Source organism: Manis pentadactyla, chromosome 5 (genome assembly GCF_030020395.1).
Source record: "Manis pentadactyla isolate mManPen7 chromosome 5, mManPen7.hap1, whole genome shotgun sequence".
Classification (NCBI taxonomy): domain Eukaryota; kingdom Metazoa; phylum Chordata; class Mammalia; order Pholidota; family Manidae; genus Manis; species Manis pentadactyla.
The window spans coordinates 31,181,673-31,202,795 of NC_080023.1; the positions used below are offsets into that span (position 1 = coordinate 31,181,673).

A 21,123-nucleotide genomic window follows, 5' to 3' on the forward strand; every position below is an offset into this window, starting at 1 on the left:
GCTGGGAAGATCAAGGCACCAGCAGATTCAGTGTCTGGTGAGGACCTGGTGCCTGGTTCATAGACAGCTCTTTTTTGGCTATAACCTCACAGAGTATAAGGGAAAATGGAGCTTTCTGTGGCCTCTTTTATAAGGGCACTAATCCCATTCATTTGGGCTCTGCATTCATGATATGATCACCTCCCAAAAGCCCAAACTCCTAACACCATCATATTGGGGATTAGGTTTCAACATAAAAATTTTGGAGGGACACAAACATTCAGTATATAGCATACAGTCCATTTATCTTCGACAAAGGTACCAAGAATACACAATGGGTAAATGTTAGACTCTTTAACAAATAGTGTTGAGAAAACTGGATATCCACATGCAAAAGAATGAAATTGGACCCTTGTCTTACATCACACACAAAAAATGAACTCAAGTTTTAAAGATACAAATGTAAGTCCTGAAACTGTAAAACTCTAAGAAGAAATTATGGCAGAAAATCTTCATAACATTGATCTTGGCAATGATTTCTTGGATGTGACAACAAAAGCAAAAATAGACAAGTAGGACTACCTCAAATGAAAAAGTCTGCACTCTAAAGGAAACAACAGAACAGAAAGGTAGCCCACACAGTGGGAAAACATTTTTTACAAACCATATATCTGATCAGGAGCTAATATCCAAAATATATAAGGAATTCCTACACTCAATAGCAAAAAGAGGAATAATTTTAAAATGGGCAAAAGGCTTGAATAGATATTTCTCAAAAGAAAAAAACATACAAATGGCCAGCAGGTATATGAAAAGATGCTCAGCGTCACTAATCACCATGGAAATGCAAATCAAACCACAATGTGCCATCACTTCATACCTGTTAGGATGGCTGTTTTCAAAGGGCAAACTATAACAAGTGTTGGTGAGGAGGTGGAGCAGCTGGAACCCTTGTGCACTGTTGCCGGCAATAGAAAAGGCTTCAGCCACTGTGGAAAACAGTATGGTGGTTCCTCAAAAAATTAAAACTAGAACTACCATATGATCCAGCAATCCCACTTCTGGGTATACATACAAAAGAAATGAAATCAGGATCCTAAGGAGCTATCTGCACTCCCATGTTCCTTGCAGCATTATTCACACTAGCCAAGATGTGGAAACCTAAATGTTCACTGATGAATGAATGGATAAACAACACATGGCATATGCATATAATCAAATCCTCTTCAGACTTAAAGAAGAAGGAAATCCTGCCATATTTGACTATATGAATGAACCTGGAGGACATTAGGCTAAGTAAAATGAACCAGTCACTGAAGGACAAATATGGCATGATTGCCCTTATATGAGTTACTAAAACAGTCCAATTCATGGAAACATAAAGTAGAATTGTGGTTGCCAAGGGCTGGGATAAGGGGAAATGAGAGTTGTTCAATTGGTATAAAGTTTCGGTTTTGCAAGACGAATAAGCTTTAGAGATCTGCTATACAACACTGTACCTGTAGTGAGCAGTACTGTCCTGGTCACTTAAAATTTTGTTAAGAGGGTAGATATCATATTAAGTGAGTGATATACCATAACCAATAAATAAAATCCATGGATTTGAAATTCTGCATTTTTCAAACACAAAAAAATTTTATGTATACTATGACCTCATTCTGGGGAGAGGGGAGAAATGTTTGTTTCAAATTATTGCTGTCTCTGATTTTTGCCTTAGCTTTTTTGGGAGTTTTTAGGCAAAAAACTCACCACCTTATAATAGTACCACTTCCATAGAATGGCAGTCTTCTTCATTAATTTTTTAAAATGTAAATTATACATACCATGGTATGATATAATGTTTCATTTAATATAGGTTTATCCTATAAAAGTTGTAATACAAACAGATAAATGGATGAGAAAAGTAAGGCTACACTCTAAGATGAGAGAATTGTGAGTGACTATGAGGTATGGTTATGTAATTTTTGGCTATGAGAGGCACACCAATATGTTTTTCCATTCTTAATTCAACAAACATTTATTGAGCACCTTCTCTGTGTGCCAGATATTATTGAGGACTGGGATAACAAAAAAGAATGAAAGAGTGCCCCTAAGCCAATCACTGGACCTCTCGACTTGGCACTAGCACAGAATTTGTCCAGCACATCTAGAGTGCCAGATATAACTGGCACCCAAATGAAAGCTTTAGGGTAAAATCCAAAATGTTAATGCAAATCATTGTAACCTGAGATTTTACCAAACAGGACTGCAGTAGTCAATGAACAATATGTTCCTTAACTTTTTAAGATTGACTTGATCAAATCAGTCATAGGAAATTCTTTCCTGTTAGATTTTCTCCTATTCTGAAGACCGAGTTGCATACCTTTAAAAAAGTGAGAGAACACCGTGAATCCAAGATCCCTGTGGATACATTATGTTCTTTCCATCTATTTTTAGAGAAGGTATATATCAAGGCATAATTTTCAGGGTTCTGCAGGTGTTAACACGTATAATTCTCTTAGCAACCATATGGAATAGGCATTATTATCTTCAATTTATGGACAAAGAACCGAAGGCACAGAGAGATTAAGTGATTTACCTACAATCACAAAACTAAGAAGTAGTGAAAGGTTTGAATGGGGTAGTCTTCATTTTTCTCTTTAATTCAGGGTTTCATACCTGCACTCCCCAGTTTAGCATTGGTATTGTTAAAAGGCTAGCCTTGTTCTTCCTTGGCATGTGCTAGAGAATGAGTGACGTGGTCTGTGCTGCTGAGATTAACGCTGACATTAGCACAAATTTCTACCTGAGTTTGTAGTGCTTTCCTTTCTTTTTCTCCACCAAGTTCTCCACCTAGTTGAATTCCCTGAGATAGATAAATATTAACTCTTAGGTCAGCACTACAGTACGTCACAGGCCATAGTCTAAACAGCAGGGGACTTTAGACTCTTTCCGTGTGTCTCTTCACATGGACGAGGAAGACAGAAATGCAGCCTCAGGTGTTTCTCTACAAACAGGTAGATGGTTGTGCCACCTTATTCTCCTTCATCCGATAGGATCAGATTATGTCTTTGTAGAAATGTGTATATTAACTTTTAATGAGCAAAATAATCAGAGCAATTCCACTGTTGATTATCAGATCTCTGTGTGTTTGTGTTTGCAAATATAGACATGTGTACAAAGAAATACAAAAAATATACACATGCATAGGCCAAGAGACCTTAGAAATTACTTATTCTAAGCCTCTCAATTGATAAGAAAGGAAAGTGAACACCAAAAATATTTTACTAAACTCATGTGTTGTTTTGAAAAAGCAGTCACATGTTAGCTCTCTATATACTATTGCACTTCTTTATTTTTCATTGATGTAATGTAATTGGGTACAGTTTAAAGGACCTCCTAGTTTTACAAGGTTTCTTAAAGAAAAGAACAGGTCCTGGCTTCCCTGCTCCTCAATTGCTCTTCCACAAAGAAACCACTTTGAACCCTTTGCCTGGTATTTACCTCTGTCTACTTTAATGGCAAATACATATTGCCACCTCCTGATTTATTTAGTTTGAGCACTGTACATTGAGTTTCCGTATGGAAGATGAGTGCCTAGCTCTTTATTCTCCTCATCCATACTATGTACAATCAGTTCCTATCCTCACAATATACTTAAATCTCAGTTTTGATTAGAAAAAGTATTCAAGTTTTATGTTAAGTGCTATTCAGAAATGGGACATATACTATTTTTTTCTAACCAACGCAGCTTATCTTGCAGTTAATAATTTTCTTTTTACCGATTTTTTTTTTGTCTATTGATTTTTCTTGATTGTGAATGTATATGTTTCTGTACTTACCATTCATTGAGTACTGAAGTGTTTGCCAGTTGTCTAGATAGTCTCTCAAGATGTTGCATGATTCTGTTAGTTTCACATCAGGTATTGTTTTAATCATGAATTTCATGCTTTTACAGAAGTCTCTCTCAGACACTTCTGTCCTTCTTGGACTGGTTGCCCTGTCTCTGATTACGCTAAGATCTCCTCTCATCACTGTCTGGAAGAGTCCCTTCACCTCTCCATTTGCTAGGTCACTTGTCTTCCTTTTTCTTGTTTTATTCTGTCAACATGAATGGACCACATCCTACAGTGGCTTCCTAAGAAAGAGTATATGCAGGTAAAAACTATTTAAGAGCTTACCTGTCTGAAACTGTCTGTATTCCACCTCCCCACTCCATTGATAGTGATTTCATAGAGAGTTCTGTGGTGGAAATCATGTTCACTCAAAAGTTTTTTCTTTTTTCTTCAGAATTCTGAAGATATTGCTCCACTGTCTCTTTGTTTGCAGTATGGCTATGGAAAAGTATACCATCATACTGTATTTTCTTCTCTGGAAGTTGGGGGAATATTCTTTATCCTAGTGTTGTGAAATTTCCCCTCAGTGTGGATTTATTTTCATCTGTTATGCTGGGCACTCAGTGAACCCTTTAACTCTAGAAAATCTACCCTTCAGTATAAGGGAATTTTCTGGAATTACTTTGTTGATGTTTTCTTCTCCAGTAGGTATTTTTTTCACTTTCTAGATCTCCTGGAATTCCTGGATTACTTACATGCTTTTCTTAGCCTGCCTCTCCTATTATCAATTTCTTTGTCTTTTTGCTCTAATTTCTTCAACTCTAGCTTAGATTCCTTCAACTGAAGTTTATATCTATCCTGCCATGTTTTTAATTTCTTAGAGGTCTTTTTTGGTTCTCTGAATATCTTTTTTTTAACAGCATCATTCTCTTCCTTCCTGATGCAATGTATTTCTCTTATCTCAATTAGTTTTTTAATAACAAATTTTCAGATTTTCATTTTCTCCCATAGTTCCTCTAGATTGTTTTTGGGTTTTCCTTGGCTATTTGGTCATCGCGGGTGTTCTGTTCCTATGTAAGAACGGGGGACTATAATACTGAAGTTCCGATCACAAGGTGGGGCGCTCACTGAGGCTGACTTTTGCTGCAGATGTCTGGTTGAACGGGTTGTCAGGGAACTGCCAGTGTTAGGGGACGTCAGGGCTTTCTTCCTGGCTTCAGCAGATCGCCTAAGAAAACACCTCGGAACCCTTGCCTGGAAGGTGAGGGCCTCGCTGCCCGTGTGTGTCTGGGAGGAGATGAGGGTGGGAGGTAGGCTACAGGAAATCACATCATGCTGCCTGCATATTTACCTACTCCTCCTCTCTTGGTATAGTACCCTACCCTGAATATCACCTGGTACACCCTCCGTTTCAGAGACCCTCAGGTTTTGCCCCCACCGCTGGATCAACTTCTAGCCGCTCCTGAGGTGGGGCAGGTGCTGTCACCCAGGGGCCTTCCCTGGGGCGGGTGGGGCAGAGGGTCAGCCGCCCCTACCATTCTGGCCTCAGCTTCCGCCTCCGCCTGACGCACCTGCCCGCCAGTCCTGGGGCCTTTCACAGGCCCTGCAGTGTACACAGGGGGTGCTGCTCCTCTGTCCGCTTCAGCTTCTGGTGAGCTTCGTCAGGTCCACTGACTGAAGAGCTTCCGAAATGCTGTTACTGTCACCCTCCTAATTCTATTATTAAAAAGATATGTAAGTATGTATACGTGTGTGTATGCATACATATATAATTATTTTAGTTTTAGTAAGATTCAGGAGAAAGCCAAAACTGATGGGTATGTTCAATGTCTTTACCTGATGTTCTACCATTACATGTTTAAAAAAAGATTTACCAACATAATACCAATATATTACCACATATTACCTTGGTGTTTTTTTGGTATTTATGTTGGTATTTACCAACATACTACCACACAGAGATCCAAGAAGATGTAAGTGTTCATTCTAATTAGTGATGAATGATAGGATTCCAATACACAATTTTAAGAATCATTTATTTTTAAAAAATCCATCTGTGAACATAAATTCTTCTTACCTCTCACTTAGCGTATTAGTTTAAGACTCATTCTAGGCATAGTCAGCAAACATTTATTGTGTATCTGCTTTGTCCATGGCACTGTAGCAGGTTCTATAGAGCCTATAATCCTCTTTACCCGCCACTCTACTGAGAGGGAGACAGCATGACATGAAAGATTAAAATATAAGAGTATTTCATTCACAAAATGCCTTAGGAATTTGCATGGGTGAAAGAAACTATTCCTTATAACTTGATATGATAGTATCAAGAAAGAGAATACTGGCATGTATTATCTGCCAATCACTTTATAATTTTTCCTGTTTGCTTGGTGAGATGCAACTGGCATTTTGAGCAAGGGAATTCTCTATTGTGCTGGAGAAACTCAAGCATTACAGCTTCGCTGACATGTAAGTATTACATGCCATTAGTATCCTCTTGTCATTGAGATACTGAGAAACGAATTTCCTCACACGTTTCCAGATACCCTTCCCACATTGTTAAGTGTCCCCTATGGGGCAGTAGCCTCCCTCCTCAGAAAACCTGATTTCTCATACAATAGTTTGAAATGTATCTCATTTTCTTCTACAACAAAGATCACAGAGACTCTGAGAGGTTAAATAAGCTCTTTATGCTCCCTATAACTGTATGGGTCTAACTCCAAAGTTTGTTCTGCCGATCTGCTCCTTGGTTGGTGAAAGAGTTCAAGAAGGTTGCATTAGTCTGCTCAGGCTGACATAACAAAATATCAGAGACTAGGTGGCTTAAAATCAGAAATTTGTTTTCTCACAGTTCCAAAGACTGGAAAGTCCAAGATCAAGGTCCCAGCAGGGTTCAAGTTCTGGAAATGAGAGCCCTCTTCCCGGTTTACAGATGGCCGTTCGTTTGCTGTGTCCTAATGCAGCCTTTCCTCTGCGCAAATGCCTGGGGAGGCGGACTGAGAGCAAGCACCAAGCAGAGAGCCCCCTACCATCTCTTCTTATGAGGACAGTAAACCTATCCGCTGAGGGCCCCACCATTATGACTTCAGTTAACCTTAATGAAGTCCTTGGAAGCTCTATCTCCACATACAGCCAAACTGGGAGCTAGAGCTTCAGTGTGTGAACTTTGAGGGGACACAAGCATTCAGTCTCTAACGGAAGTTGAGGACTGAGAACAATTTTTAGATTTGGTGATTAAGATCACAGATCACCTTTGTACAATTTTGGTACAGTGGTAGGGCCAGAAGCCATATGGCAACTGATTGAGGAATAGATGCTTGAGGAATAGGTGCTGATGATCTGCATGTCAGGAGAGAGAGAAACGGGAGAGTCCATTGAGCAACACTGAGGATTGGAAGCTTGGTGATCAAAAAGTGAATATTTAATACCTTATGGTCATCATATTCTATTAAGTAGAATATTTCTAACTTGAGAGATCTGAATTTATTTTAAGATTTTGTCTAGTAGCAGCACTTCTAAGACCTCATTCTGTGTTAGGCCCATTACTTTGACCAAGACCCACTATTAAAAATATATATATATTTTATGTTAACATTGTAAGTAGACAGATATATGCAAACATGAAACAAAAATAAAGTTATATGTTCTGACTTCTGTTGGTCAATAACAAACCACTCCAAAACTTGGTTGCTTTAAAATGACAAAAATTGTTCACAACTATGTGATTCAGTCAGAAGTCAGTGGAAACATCTGGTCTCTGCTGCAGACAGTGTTGGCCGAGGCAGCTCAATAGAAATGGAGGATTCATTCTCAAGATGGCTCATTGAATTGGAAGCTGAGCAAGGGCTATGTGCCTGGGTCCTCTCTAGAGACTACTTGTTTTCAAAAGCAAACATCCTAAGAGGAAAAGTTGGAAGTACATGGCATTTTTATTCTCCAGCCTCAGAAAGCACATAGAGTCACTTTTGCCATATTCTGTTGATCAAGGCAGTCACAAAATTCCATTCAGTTTCATGGAGAGGAGACAAACCCCCACAATTCAATGGGCACAGTGTCAAGGTCACATTGCAAGAATATATGGAATGGGAGATACTATTTTGACTATCTGTAGAAAATAGTTTGCCCCACTATACTTACCTTGAAATACTGTACTATATCACACTTGTACAAATAGTATAAATAGTACGTCCTGAAACTTTCTGTTCTCCTTTTTTTAACCCTGATGGTTACCCACTAAATTGTATGAAAAGCCCACTAATGGTTCAGCATCTTCAATTTGAAAAATACTATCCTGTGCAATTGTAGAATGGAGACGGTAGACAGAAAAGTTCTCTTAAACATTATTAAAGCAGTTTAATAACAATCAATATAAGGCTAATTGAAATATGACAAAAGATTAACATAAAAACATTTGAGCAAAATGAAGTCTTCCCTTTTTGCTTTCTAGTGACTATTTATCAAAGTAAGACTTGACAGTCAGCTGAGTTCATTTTATAACTGAGTGAAAATCTTACATACATCAGTAGCTCAGACCAAAATAAAACCGCTAGTTATTATGACAAACCACGTTGCTTCTAAAATTGTTTTGAACAAAATGTCTTTTAGTGGTGGCAGTGTACATAATCAGGTCATTGAAACCCAGTCCTTTAATTTGTATTCCTTCTTTACTTCTTGATTCAAAGAAAGTCTTTGAATATGAACTCTAAGTCCTTGTGACCTGATTAAGACCCCTGATTAAGTGACCACATGGTACTGTGGAAGCTAGAGGAACAGTGGTCTAAATCCTTGCTCCTCTGAGTGGGGTCTGTAGACCAATAGCATTGGTACCACTTGGGATCTTGTTGAAAAGACAGAGTTTGGAGTCATATGTTAACCTATGGGATCAGAATTTGCATATTACAAGGTGCCCAAGGGATTCTTGAGCACATTCAGATTTGAGAAGTACTGATCTAAATCAGTGTTTTCCAAAGTGTTTGAATCATGCAACCTATCAGTAAAAAATTTGGAATGAAGTATATATTTGTGTGTATTTTTGTATGATATACAGTATAAACACATGCACTACTATGCTAATAGTTTATAAACAATATTATATACTAATTAGACATTTTAAAAAGACGAGATAAACAAATATCTGTAGGAGCTGTAATGTTTTCCTTCCAATCCCCATTGTTTCATCTTAGTAACTTCCAGAGATATGAGTATCGCATCTAGAAGCCCACTGGCCTACATAACACCAGGAACTCAAATGGCTCAGCCCTGAGTAAGTCCCACTGGCCAGACACATATGAATACTCTCACGACACACTGTAGAGGAATGAACAATTCACTAAGTATCATACTCTTAAAATCCTATCCCCACATTAAAGGCAAATATTTGTGCACATATCTAACATCATTAAATTTTGGCTTCTTAGAAACTAATCATAGATTTTAAGGAATTCTGATAGCCAGTGTTGGCTGTAGGAAATGGGGAAATACATATTTTCCCACGAAATGATAAGTTGGCATAAACTTTTAATAGGATAGTGTAAAAATGATCTGGAGTTTCCAATTCTAAGGATTATGATCTAGCCATTAAATATTACAAAATATGTGTATGTATTTGATACAGAAAATATTCATGATACTATAGTTTTAAGTAGAAAAGGTTAGAGCTAATCATAAATTAATGATGGCTATCTTGGAATGGTATCCATTACATTTTTGCTTCATCTGTATTTCCAATTCTTCTACAGTGACCATGTATTATTTGTGCAACAAAACACTAACAGTGACTTCACTGACATGCCTTAAGCCTTGTGTGCCTAACGGACACAAAGAACAGTCCATTCTTTGCAGAGTCACTGGAGTTTGCCAGTCAGTTACATACCAAACCATCTTCATCTGTTTGGGCTACTATAAAAAAAAAACATAGACTGGGAGGCTTTTGAACAGCACACATTTGTTTATCACAGATCTGGAGGCTATGAAGTCCAAGATCAAGGAGCTGGTAAAATGTAGGTCCATTTCCTGGCTCATAGGCAGCCACCCTGTGTCCTAACCTGACAGAAGGGGTGAGGTTGCTCTCTGAAACCTACTTTATAAGGACACTAATCCCATTCATGAGGGCTCTGTCCTCATGACTTAATCATCTCCCAAAGGCCCCACCTCTAAATACCTTCACATTAGGGTTTAGGTTTCAACAAATGAATTTGGGGGAACACAGACATTCCGTGTATAGCAAAGATCAAAAGGAAGGCTATATGCTGTTCCATATTATCCTCCAAAAGTAAACAGAAATTACATACTCTTGTGTGTTACATATACATATACATAGCATCACTGTCTTAGTTCAGGCTGCTATAACAAATTGCCCTAGACTGAGTGGCTTAAACAAAAAACATACATTTATTTCGCATGGCTCTAGAAGCCCAAAGTGTGAGATCAGAGTCCCAGCTTGGTCAGGTTCTTGGTGAGGGCCCTCCTCCCAGCCAAGTGCTCCCATGGCCTTCCTTTGGTTCACACTGAGAGAGCAAGAGAGTGCTCTCTGGTCTCCTCCTCTTCTGAGGGCATTGATCCCATCATGTCATCTAAACTTGATTATTTCCCAAAGGTCCCACCTCCAAGTACCATTACAGTGGGAATTAGGGTTTAACACTTGAACTTGGGACACAAGTTCCACAGCACTTCCCCCATGGAAAAATTAACATTTATATTTCTAAAAGAGAAAGTGGCAAAGAGTTACAAGTAAAGTATAAAGTGGGTTCCTTGCCTACATTAGATTATCTCCATCATCAGGTTATTTGAGGACAGGAAATACATTCTCAAACTATTAGCTGTCGCTGAGTAACAGGCTACCCCAGAATGAGTAGGTGAACATCATCTCTGACAGTTTCTGTGGGTTGGGAATCTGAGAGGCCCACTCAGGCCTTTCTGGCTTGGGGACTCTCATAGGGTAGCAGCCAGGTGTCTGCTGTGGCTGTTAGTCGTTGGGACTTGACTGGAGCTGGAGGACACTCTCCCAAGACGGCTCAAGGCGGCTCCTCCCAAGGGGCCGCTCCAGTGCTTAGTGGAGAGCTGACTTCCCCAGACTGAGCCACTGGAGAGAACATCACAGAACTATAATGGCTGTCCTAACCTCGCCTTGACTTAATCACACAGCATCATTCCTGCCATAATCTGCTGGTTACAGAGGACAGCCCTGGTTGAGTGGGAAGGGGCTGCACCAGGATATGATACCAGGAGGCAAGGATCCCTGAGGGCAGCTGGGAAGCTGACTACCACTGTTTTTTTTTTTAATTTTGGTATCATTAATCTACAATTACATGAGGAACATTATGGTTACTAGACTCCCCCCATCACCAAGTCCCCCCAGCAACCCCCGTTACAGTCACTGTCCATCAGCATAGTAAGATGCTATAGAATTACTACTTATCTTCTCTGTGTTGTACAGCCCTCCCCATGCCCCACACAGACATTATGTCTGCTAGTAGTAATACCCCTTTTTTTTTCCCTTTATCCCTCCCTTCCCACCCACCCTCCCCAGTCCCTTTCCCTTTGGTAACTGTTATTCCATTCTTGGGTTCTGTGAGTCTGCTCCTGTTTTGTTCCTTCAGTTTTTGCTTTGTTCTTATACTCCACAGATGACTGAAATCATTTGGTGCTTGTCTTTCTCTGCCTGGCTTATTTCACTGAGCATAATACCCTCTAGCTCCATCCATGTGGTTGCAAATGGTAGGATTTGTTTTCTTATGGCTGAATAATATTCCATTGTGTATATATACCACATCTTCTTTATCCATTCATCTACTGATGGACACTTAGGTTGCTTCCATTTCTTGGCTATTGTAAATAGTGCAGCGATAAACATAGGGGTGCATCTGTCTTTTTCAAACTGGGCTGCTGCATTCTTGGGGTAAATTCCTAGGAGTGAAATTCCTGGGTCAAATGGTATTTCTATTTTGAGTTTTTTGAGGAACCTCCATATTGCTTTCCACAATGGTTGAACTAATTTACATTCCCACCAGCAGTGTAGGAGGGTTCCCCTTTTTCCACAACCTCGCCAACATTTGTTGTTGTTTGTCTTTTGGATGGTAGCGATCCTTACTGGTGTGAGGTGATATCTCATTGTGGTTTTAATTTGCATTTCTCTGATGATTAGCGATGTGGAGCATCTTTTCATGTGTCTGTTGGCCATCTCAATTTCTTCTTTGGAGAAGTCTGACTACCACTCTTAATGACCGTTATGTGATAGTTTCTCATCTTTTACTGCTTAGTGAAGAGAGGGATTTTTATGAAATGACAGTTTTAATAGATACCCTCTATTTCCTAAGTGTATCGACGGCAAATGGCTGAGGTGATGTTGAGAGAGGCCAAAGCAGTTTTCATTCATGGAGAGTCCAAGAAGTGTGAAGGGGAAGGACTGGTTCCAGAAGAGGGTAAGGACCCTATGTACTAGAAAAGGGAAGAGAAGATAAAGGCCAAGGGACTTCAGCTTCTCTGATGCCTCAAGGCATCCAGATTTAAGATGGCATAATTATAGGTGCCAATTACACAATTCCAAAATTTTTTCAGTCCGAAGACACTAAAATTGGACAATAGAGAGGAAGAGGTTATTCACTTCAGTTCTACAAACATTTGTATGTTTCTCCTGGGATAAGAAAAGGGTAGCAGTGGGACAGTAATGCAGAAGAGGGAGGCTAAAAGTGAATGAGCAGCTAACTGGACTATGTATGTGATTGTTTTCAACTTTTATAGTAACCCCAGGAGATAGTTGATGTTATTCTCATTAAATGGGAGTAAAATTGAACTTAAAGGATTTATAGTCAGTCACATAACCAGTTAGTAGGGGCCAAAATCAGACTTAACTTTAAAATAGGTCTTCCTGACATCTAAAAATCACACTAAAGTGGATCAAGTGTGGGTAATGGTAGCCACAGGAAAGCTTGAGGTGGGTAAGAATTAGCCACTCTCCAAAATGAAAGCAAGTGTCAGACCAAGTTCTCCACACCTGTATTTTTGAGCCACATTTATTAGTAAGCAGGCACAAATGTTAACTTGAATTACCAATTCTCTTTTTATGTTCTCCTACCACCACCCTGCAGAAGAGATGCTTGAGTCAGACCTGACAATATTCCAGAGATAGGATTCTGTTATTTTATAGTCGTCAGCATCAGGCCCCAGAAATCTTGTCATCCAGTGACGGGTCACAGGTTCAGGCAACACACCCAAGGGTGTAGACTGCCAGCTTCACTCCATTCATAGACCCTGTTCATACAATGCCAGGGAGGCCCACCTGCATACCTCAAAACCCACAGGTAGTGTCTATTTCTCATATTTATTTTATTCATTAATAGGCCACTAATTTCACCAGTGAAAGCCAATGTATGCCATTCACTAATCCATAATCAGTGGACAGCTGGAGTTGCATTTAGTAACCACTTCTATGTGTGGTTTTCCTGGTTAAATACTAGTTGATCACACCTGAACTATGGTGTGTTTGACTATGCCTAGGGTTTAATAAACTAAACATTTATATCATACTTTTTGGGGTAAAGTAAAAACAGACATCAAAGCAAAGGAGACCTGTGAGTTCTCAGCCCAGAGTATGGGTGCAGGCAGAGCTAAGCTGAGAACTGACAGCTACCCTCACATTGGAAAGCAGGAACCCTGTTTTATGTATTGTTATCACCAGATTGGTTGGTACATGTGTTACATTTGGCTTCTTAATCAATTATAAAATTCTTGGAGAGATGGAGTCATATACTTTTTAAATTCTTCCACAGTTGCTATCACAGTGCTAGATAGATGTAGAATAAATACTTTTTAACTATAAAAATTTATGGTAATATCTTAGCAAATATCTGGGCCTGAGGAATCTGTATTTGCTTTGAAATTTTCAGGTGCCTCAATGGACTGAAAACTCAATGACATCAAAAAACTGCGTGGCTCACTTGAAATGATTCAGTGCAATATAGGATTGTAATGAATGATAGAAATGGCATACATTTTACATAGTCTTTTTTAATGTCAGCTCACAGCCTTGGTTCCAACATATATTAAGCTTCATCAGAGGATAAACATAAAGTATGAGTCATAATATATAAAACAGTGATATTTGGCTTCATTTCAGGATTTTTTTTAAATTGAGCTTGTCCATTTCCATGGAATTTAATGATGTTGAGCATCAACTCTAGGAGATGGAAGTTAGCCAGGTTTCTTTTTATTTTATTTTATTATGTTTTCACTGATGTCCTCAGCCAGGAAAGGTAACTCTGCTTAATATGTAATCGCTGCTGCTAATGAGCAGTTAATGCTGTGTGTTTGGTTTTGTTAAGCAAGAGCTGTCAGCCACACAGCCAATCTGCAGCCACACTCCAACCAGGAGGGCTCAGGCTGGGTTTTCTGTTTGGATTTTAACCATTGCACAACTGTGCAAAGTTCTAAGAACCTGCTGGGATTTTAGCCTTGAGATACAAGCTTCTGGGGCAAAGGAAGGTGAAGAACCAGCAGAATAGCTCCTGTGTAGGTCTGATGGGGTCAGAAGCCTGGTGAGGTGAGAAAATGCTTCAGAAAAAATAAGAACAAACAAAAAAAAAAAACCCAATTCCTCCTGCAATTGCCCAGAGAGAGGAAGAGGCCCCTATCGATGTGCCGTCATGTTCTCCTAGGCAGGAAGCTGCCTGGTGTAGTCTGGGAAGGCAGAGCTAGCGAATCAGTTTGGAAGACTGATCCTGTAATTTTACTTTGCATTCCTTCCAAATTCACATAAAATGATATAGCAGTAAGTATTCAAATGCTACAGTTCAAGAAAATGTTCTCATGAACTGTTCTAGCCCTAGTGTATGTTATATAAACTCCACCAGGAGAGAAAAACTTCTTTGTTCCAGCTTACGTTTGCACATAGGAATACACACACACACACACACACACATACACATTTTATTATTATTACTTTCAAAAACTGAATTTAGGTAATCTGGTTCAATGCTCAGTGGTTTGAGACTTTAATTCTGACAGCTAGCCATACTTGGTTTATCATATTTTGTGGGGTATTTTTCCCATTTAGGATGTTTTCGACTCAGCAGCTTAAACTGAATTTGAGTGATGGTAAATTTATCGATACATTACCTCAAGTCCTTATACCTTAAAATGTTTCTAGGCTAACTTCTGTGATTTCCCTATAGGCAGGCATCAAATTGTCAATAATGTGCCACATAAATACATTTATTATAGATATAGTTATTTAAGATTACAGCTATTAATTCTTTTCTTTTAGTATTTCCAGCATTGAGACTCATATGTATCTCTTCCTTCATATTAAATGATTCTCCCTAACCATATGAGCATGTATTATCAATGCTATGCATATGTTATGTATTAAAGGTTAGCTAAGTCCTGGTTGTCTGATACACCTTCTGTGCTTGAAATGCTTAGTATTTGCTGAAATTGCCAGTGGCTTGCCCATTAATCCCAGGTGTCCCTGAAATCCAGAATAAAGAATAGGGTTTATAAATGTATATAAAGGACAAGTGAGGTCTTAGAATCTCTGATTTCCTTGAGATTTGATCTTGTTAATAACTATTACAAGTAGGCTGTTCTTTTTATTCTTGGAAGAAAATACTATATTCTGGAGAGGAAAAAAGTGAATCAATCCAACCTGTTCACCTGACCAGTTGGAAGACAGAAGAAGCGGGCCAGCCTCTTTCAGAGGTGTTTTGCCTGTTACAGTTTCCCCCCACCACCCCCAACTCCATAACCTTGAGTTGACTTTGGAAGGAAGGAAGAAGGCAGTGTGCAACACACAGCAGCTACCATAAGGTGTGTACCCCAGGATATGTGCTAGATACATGCCATGGACTAAATCCTGTAGTTCATTTAATACAACAAGCCTGAAGGTAGGTATTATTATCCCTATAGCATATATTAAAAAATAATGTAAGTCTTTTTATATTTGCATTGTTTCACTTTATTTTTTAAATGTCTGCTTTAAGAAAAAAAAAAAAGGGTAAAGAAAGGCTGTAAAGAGGCCTGGGATCCCAAAAGTCATGATAAATACTCTTGAGCAGCATATTTTCTAAAGTATCAAAAATGCTTTAAAATATTTTATCTTTCATCTGACCATGGAAATTGGCAAATGCTCCCAAATGACTGTTGTGTGTGCTGATTTCACAGGAGGCAAATGAGTCTTCCAACTTCTAGCACATAATTCTGACATAAAATACTGACTTTTGGACATTATCCTTTGGGTCTGTGCTAAAACTCTCTGGTTACAAATTTGCCTCCACAAGTTGGGGGTATTTCCTGAGCAAAGATGAACATAGTGTTTCTTGGGAATCGGGTGACAATCTTCCATATACTCAAGAACTCTGACTGTAGCTGGTTTTGTTTTCAATGTCGCTCTTCAGTCCATCACATTGGAAAATGGCTTCCTTGTTGGAGAACCAGCTCTTCTAACTGACCCTTATGTGTCCAGAAAGGGAATCTTTTCAGTGTTTCTGCCATCATCTTAATGGTAAACAGTTATTCCACATCTGCCAAATTTGAGGAAGTAGTCCAGGAGCTTTGTGTGCATTATCGTGAATCCTGCTAACAACCCTAGGAATGGTACTGCCCCACTCCACAGGTGAGGAAACTGAGTATGACCTCAAAGTCACATGACTATGCTGAAGGCATTTTCTCCCTCACGGAATGTTAATGCCCTACTGGGAACTTAGTGCCAGACATCCACCCCTGGAGACTGATTAACTCACAGCAGGGGAAGTTGGGTCTTAGAGTCACTGTTAATTGGAGGTTAGTGGTGTGTGGCTGAGGGAAAAGTGTCTGAGAAATGCATTTGCCCTTTAAGCTCAGAACCCTGAAAACTTGTGCTGGAGCCATCCAGGACTGGCTGAAATTTTGGAATTTCAGAAATTTTGTGAGATGTTACTAATAATCAAAGTATAATTAAACAAATTATATTAAAAACAAAGTTAATCATCAGAACATATCACTTCCTAATTATTTGACTGTTTTCTGTGTTCTTAAGGATATTTACATCTCATCTGTGTGGTAGAGATTCTGTACACTTGTGTCTGGTGACTTAAGAGTGCTAGCTTGACAGGAAAGTTTACACCATGGAAATTGGCAAATGCTGTAAATCAGGGTTCAATTTAAAGCTTTGTTGCTTCAGTGCACTAGAGACTATGATGAAGAAAATGTTAACTCAAGTTAAATGTAAAAGTTTGCTAAGGCTGTAGCTGTTAAATGAGAATAACAAAAAAAATTCCTGAAGAAAGTTTTCTCCCAGTATTCAAAAACTATTACCGGATCCAGCAAAGAATTTGCTCAGGCCATTAACAAACAACTGAAATCCAAGATACGTGTTCATTGTTTCACTTTCATCTAGCTTGTTAAATTAAAATACCAACTAACATTCACATCAGAGCTGTACTTACTCATCAGTTGCCGCCATAGGTTGGCTATGGATAGAAAAGTCAGGCAAAACTCAGTTAAAGCATTCTGTGAAAATCAATTGTCTCTATGTAATTTCTAGTAAAAGAATGTAAATGTTTATTATTATTTGTAAACTGTGTGCTACACATCCTTTATTTATAATAAACTTTTTTTTCTGTAAAGCACTTGTTAAACATTCGCCAGCATACTACTGCCTATGAGGCGTAACTGGTCTGCAAATTGCACCTGCCAGAAACTGCAGAGCAAAAGTCATGCCTTCTCCCAAAACATCGGTGTCATTTGAACATAGTTGACATAGGAACACAGCTTTTTGTCCTGTTACAAAAAGGAAGCTAAAAAGCATGTCGACTTCTGGTGTTGAATTTTCTGCGTTAGTCCAGGAGCAAGAGAGAATATTGTCAAAAAGTCTTCAAACTACTCAAAGCATGTTATACATAAGTGTCTACTAAAATGTCATGCATTTTTTAGTGTGAATGAAGATTATAGGATGTTTTGCTAATGAAGATGATAGGATCTATTTCCAGCTACCTCTCTGGCTTAAGCGGTAGGACTTTTTTTCCCCAAAGATGGTAAGTTAATATACTCTATGTGTTAGTATAGCAAGCTAGGAAAACATAAAGGATTGAAAAATTGAGAATCCAAACTGGTCTTATATTTACATAGTTAAGTGAATTAAAAGCAGGTTAAGAGCTTATCAATTTCTGGTTTTGTTTACTTTTACCCACTACCACTCTCTAGAAATACTCTAGAAATCTGTGGATTGTCACACGTATTTTTATATGCTCAATTATTTAAATCTACTTCACTTGGTTTTAGACTGTTTCCACAAACTGCTTCCACATTCCATTCCATACTTTAGAAGGTGGGGCTGTTTTGTTAATTTTAGCTTATAAATAAGCAAATTTTCTTTAACCAAACTTTATTTACTTTGACCAAACTTTAAATATGCAAAATTTTAAGAACCACCATCCTTCCTACCTTACTCTTATGGACATCTAATATTTGTTAATGAAAAAAACGAGGTAAGGAAATTAAAAAACATGTAGGGACCCTTCCTGTTTAGGAATACGTAAGTGGAAGGAATAAAAATAATAACTGGGCAAGAATATTTGTCTGAGGCTCAAACAGTCATCTTAATGAAGACTGATCATGTCACTGAGTTCTTGGTTCCCTTAGAAAAGCCAGTGGATTGATTGCCCAGTAATGGTGGGAAATTGGTTTCCTCTACGTGAGCAACTTTGCAGAGTCCACAATTAAACATGGCAGTGCCCAGACCAGAGCCACATGTCCTGGGTTTGGGGTCCCAGGTAGTAGTGTGTGGCAGCGTCAGAGTCAATCAGAGCTCAAGTCTGGGATCTACCACTTGCTCACCAGAGGATATAAGGCAAATTCCTTAACCTCTTTACCTTTGCTTTCTCCCCTATTTAAAAGCTTAAATATAATACCTATCCCCCAAGGTTGTTGTGAGGGTTAAATGAAATAATGCACATAAAGTGCTTGATACTAGAAAGCACTCAATAAATATTTATTATTATTATTACAATGTGAATAATGGGCCTAAATCAAATTCTGTGGTTACAAAACTAAGACTCAGCACTAGCCAGGGAAACATCATTGTAACTGACCACATGGCTATGCAAGAGACTCTGAGTAAGCAGTTGGCACAGTGCTTTGATGGCTCCATTTGGAGTTGGGGAACAGGGACCCAAAAGGCTCCACAGAGCAGATCACAATCAGACTTTAACCAGGAAGTAGAATTTCACTGGCTTTGAAAGAGTGGGCCCACCTAAAAATATGCAGTTCTAATTAGTTATCTATTGCTGAGTAACAAATTATCCCCAAAATTTAGCAGCTTAAAACAACAAACATTTGTTATCTTACACTTTCTATGGGCCAGGGATCCAGCTTGACAGAGCACATCTGGCTCATGGTTTATTATGAGGTTGTAGTCAAGCTGTTGGCATCTCCAGGCTGGACTGGGGCTGGAGAACGTGCTTCCAAGCTCACTCAGGTGCCTGTTGGCAGGCCTCCAAAGATCCCCTTCCAGTTCTCTTATGTGGTCGCTGGCAGGCCTTGTTTCCTCCTCACATACTTTGTTTATTGTGTAGAGGTAGAGTCAGCACTTTCTGTAGGGGGCCAGATAGTAAATATTTTCACCTTTGCAGGTCACATGGTATCTGCCACAAACTACTCAATTCTGTGTAGTGCAAAAGCCACGGCCAACTTGTAAGTGAATGGGCACAGCTGTGTTCTAATAAAACTTTATTTAACAATAACAGCAACAAAAGTGGCCTGACCCCTGCTCTAGATCCCTCCAGGGACAACAGCATGGTTTAGCAGAATCAATACTGGCAGTCACTCAGCTTCTCAGGGCTTCAGTTCCCAATCTGTAATGCATGTGGGTTAGGTTAGTATTTTCCTGGGGCCTTCCCACCCCACAAATGCTGTGATTCTAACTTTAATCTTTATTCCTGGCAGTGTAATGGCTAATAAATTTCACTGTAGCGTCAGAGAAATCTAGTCAGGGACAACTTAATTGACCTGTTCGAGTCCCTCCTGCTAATAAGCATTCTCAGTTGCTCATGGTATGGCTTTGGGGCAGTGAGTGACAGGCTCTTGGCTGCACGGCCCTTGCCTGCCTCTGTGACAAAGAAGCTGGAGTACCGGAACATCGTAGTAGCCACTCATGACTGATTGCTTACCTGGGCCAATACAAGACAGACAATCCATAAGATCAGCTCTTAAGGTTCTTCACATATGGATACTTACAGCATCCCAAATAGCCAAGCCTCTACAAGCAGTAGATGAGAACCCCTGTCCCCAAGAATTCCCCTTAATTCATTGCATAGAAATCTGTCCCTAATATTTCTTTTTGCATCAGACTTAATGGTGAACATACAACCTGGTTTTTCCAGAACTGTAGTATCTGACCAAGGTATCTGAGAGGTTGAAAGAGGCCTAGATTACTTTTTTGTTGTTGTTTTTGAAGTTCTCAGGGAAGTCATAAAATAATGACAAAAGAGGATTATAAAAATTGAAGAATATTTTACATGCTTATATGTACAAATTTGCAATATTGCATACATGCATAAAAGGGATGGAATTTTCCTAATCTCAAGGTAAAGTATTGGTTCATAGTGAAATGCAGGTGACTTACAGAAAAATGGGGCTGAAGTTCAAAGCTCTGTGTTGAACATTGTCTTCTGTCAGTCCTGTCAGTGTAGCCCTGGGCATGTATTTGGAAATGCTTGTCAAGAGTCTACATTTGAGGCCCTTGTAAATGGGAAACATGAGTTCATTGGCCTCCTGTACCCCATATTCCCATGTCCCCCTATTCCCTGCCCATCCTCACAATAATAAGCTTGGTGGCATAAATCCCAGAGTATCAAAGACTCCATTGTATAAATAAAAGAGCTTGCACTCTGAATCCTTGGTCCTCCATTTACTAGTTGGGTAACTTAATATGAGTTGATCTTGCTGTTCATAAAATAGAGCTAGTAATGCTTATTTCACAGAGTTGCTGGGAAGAAAATGAAATGGTGACTATAAAGTATCAAACACACAATGGATACTCAGGTGTCAGATCCATTTCTGCCGTCACACACACAAACACACACACACATACTCTCTCTCTCATGCATCATATCCAGAGCCCCCAGTTTTGGTTTTGAAAATCTTTGTTGCCTGACTGGGCCCAGTGAAGAATCTTGTGGATCTTACACACCTGAGCTCCTGTTACAAATGAACTGACAGTTCTATGGCTGCAGTGACGTGGTCCCTGGGTTCTGCCTCCCTCCATCCTTTCCCATCCCCCTCACCTGTCCTTGGTAAATGAACATCTGTGTCTCAGTTTGCACATCTGAGACAGATCTCTCATGCCACCTATTTGAGAAAA

The 21,123-nt window shown here is 39.2% G+C and overlaps 1 protein-coding gene across 7 annotated transcripts in view; it reads left to right on the forward strand.

The window, feature by feature from the left end:
• C5H4orf19 (chromosome 5 C4orf19 homolog) overlaps positions 1 to 21,123 on the forward strand; it is a 77,257-nt gene that overhangs the window by 26,625 nt on the left and 29,509 nt on the right. Inside the window, exon 1 of one of the 7 annotated variants that reach the window (XM_036908447.2) lies at positions 2,914 to 2,975. The exons of the other annotated variants lie outside the window; for them this stretch is intronic. The gene's annotated coding sequence lies outside the window, so the exon portion shown is untranslated. Of the gene's footprint in view, positions 1 to 2,913; positions 2,976 to 21,123 lie in introns of those variants that run through there. 7 annotated transcript variants of the gene reach the window in all.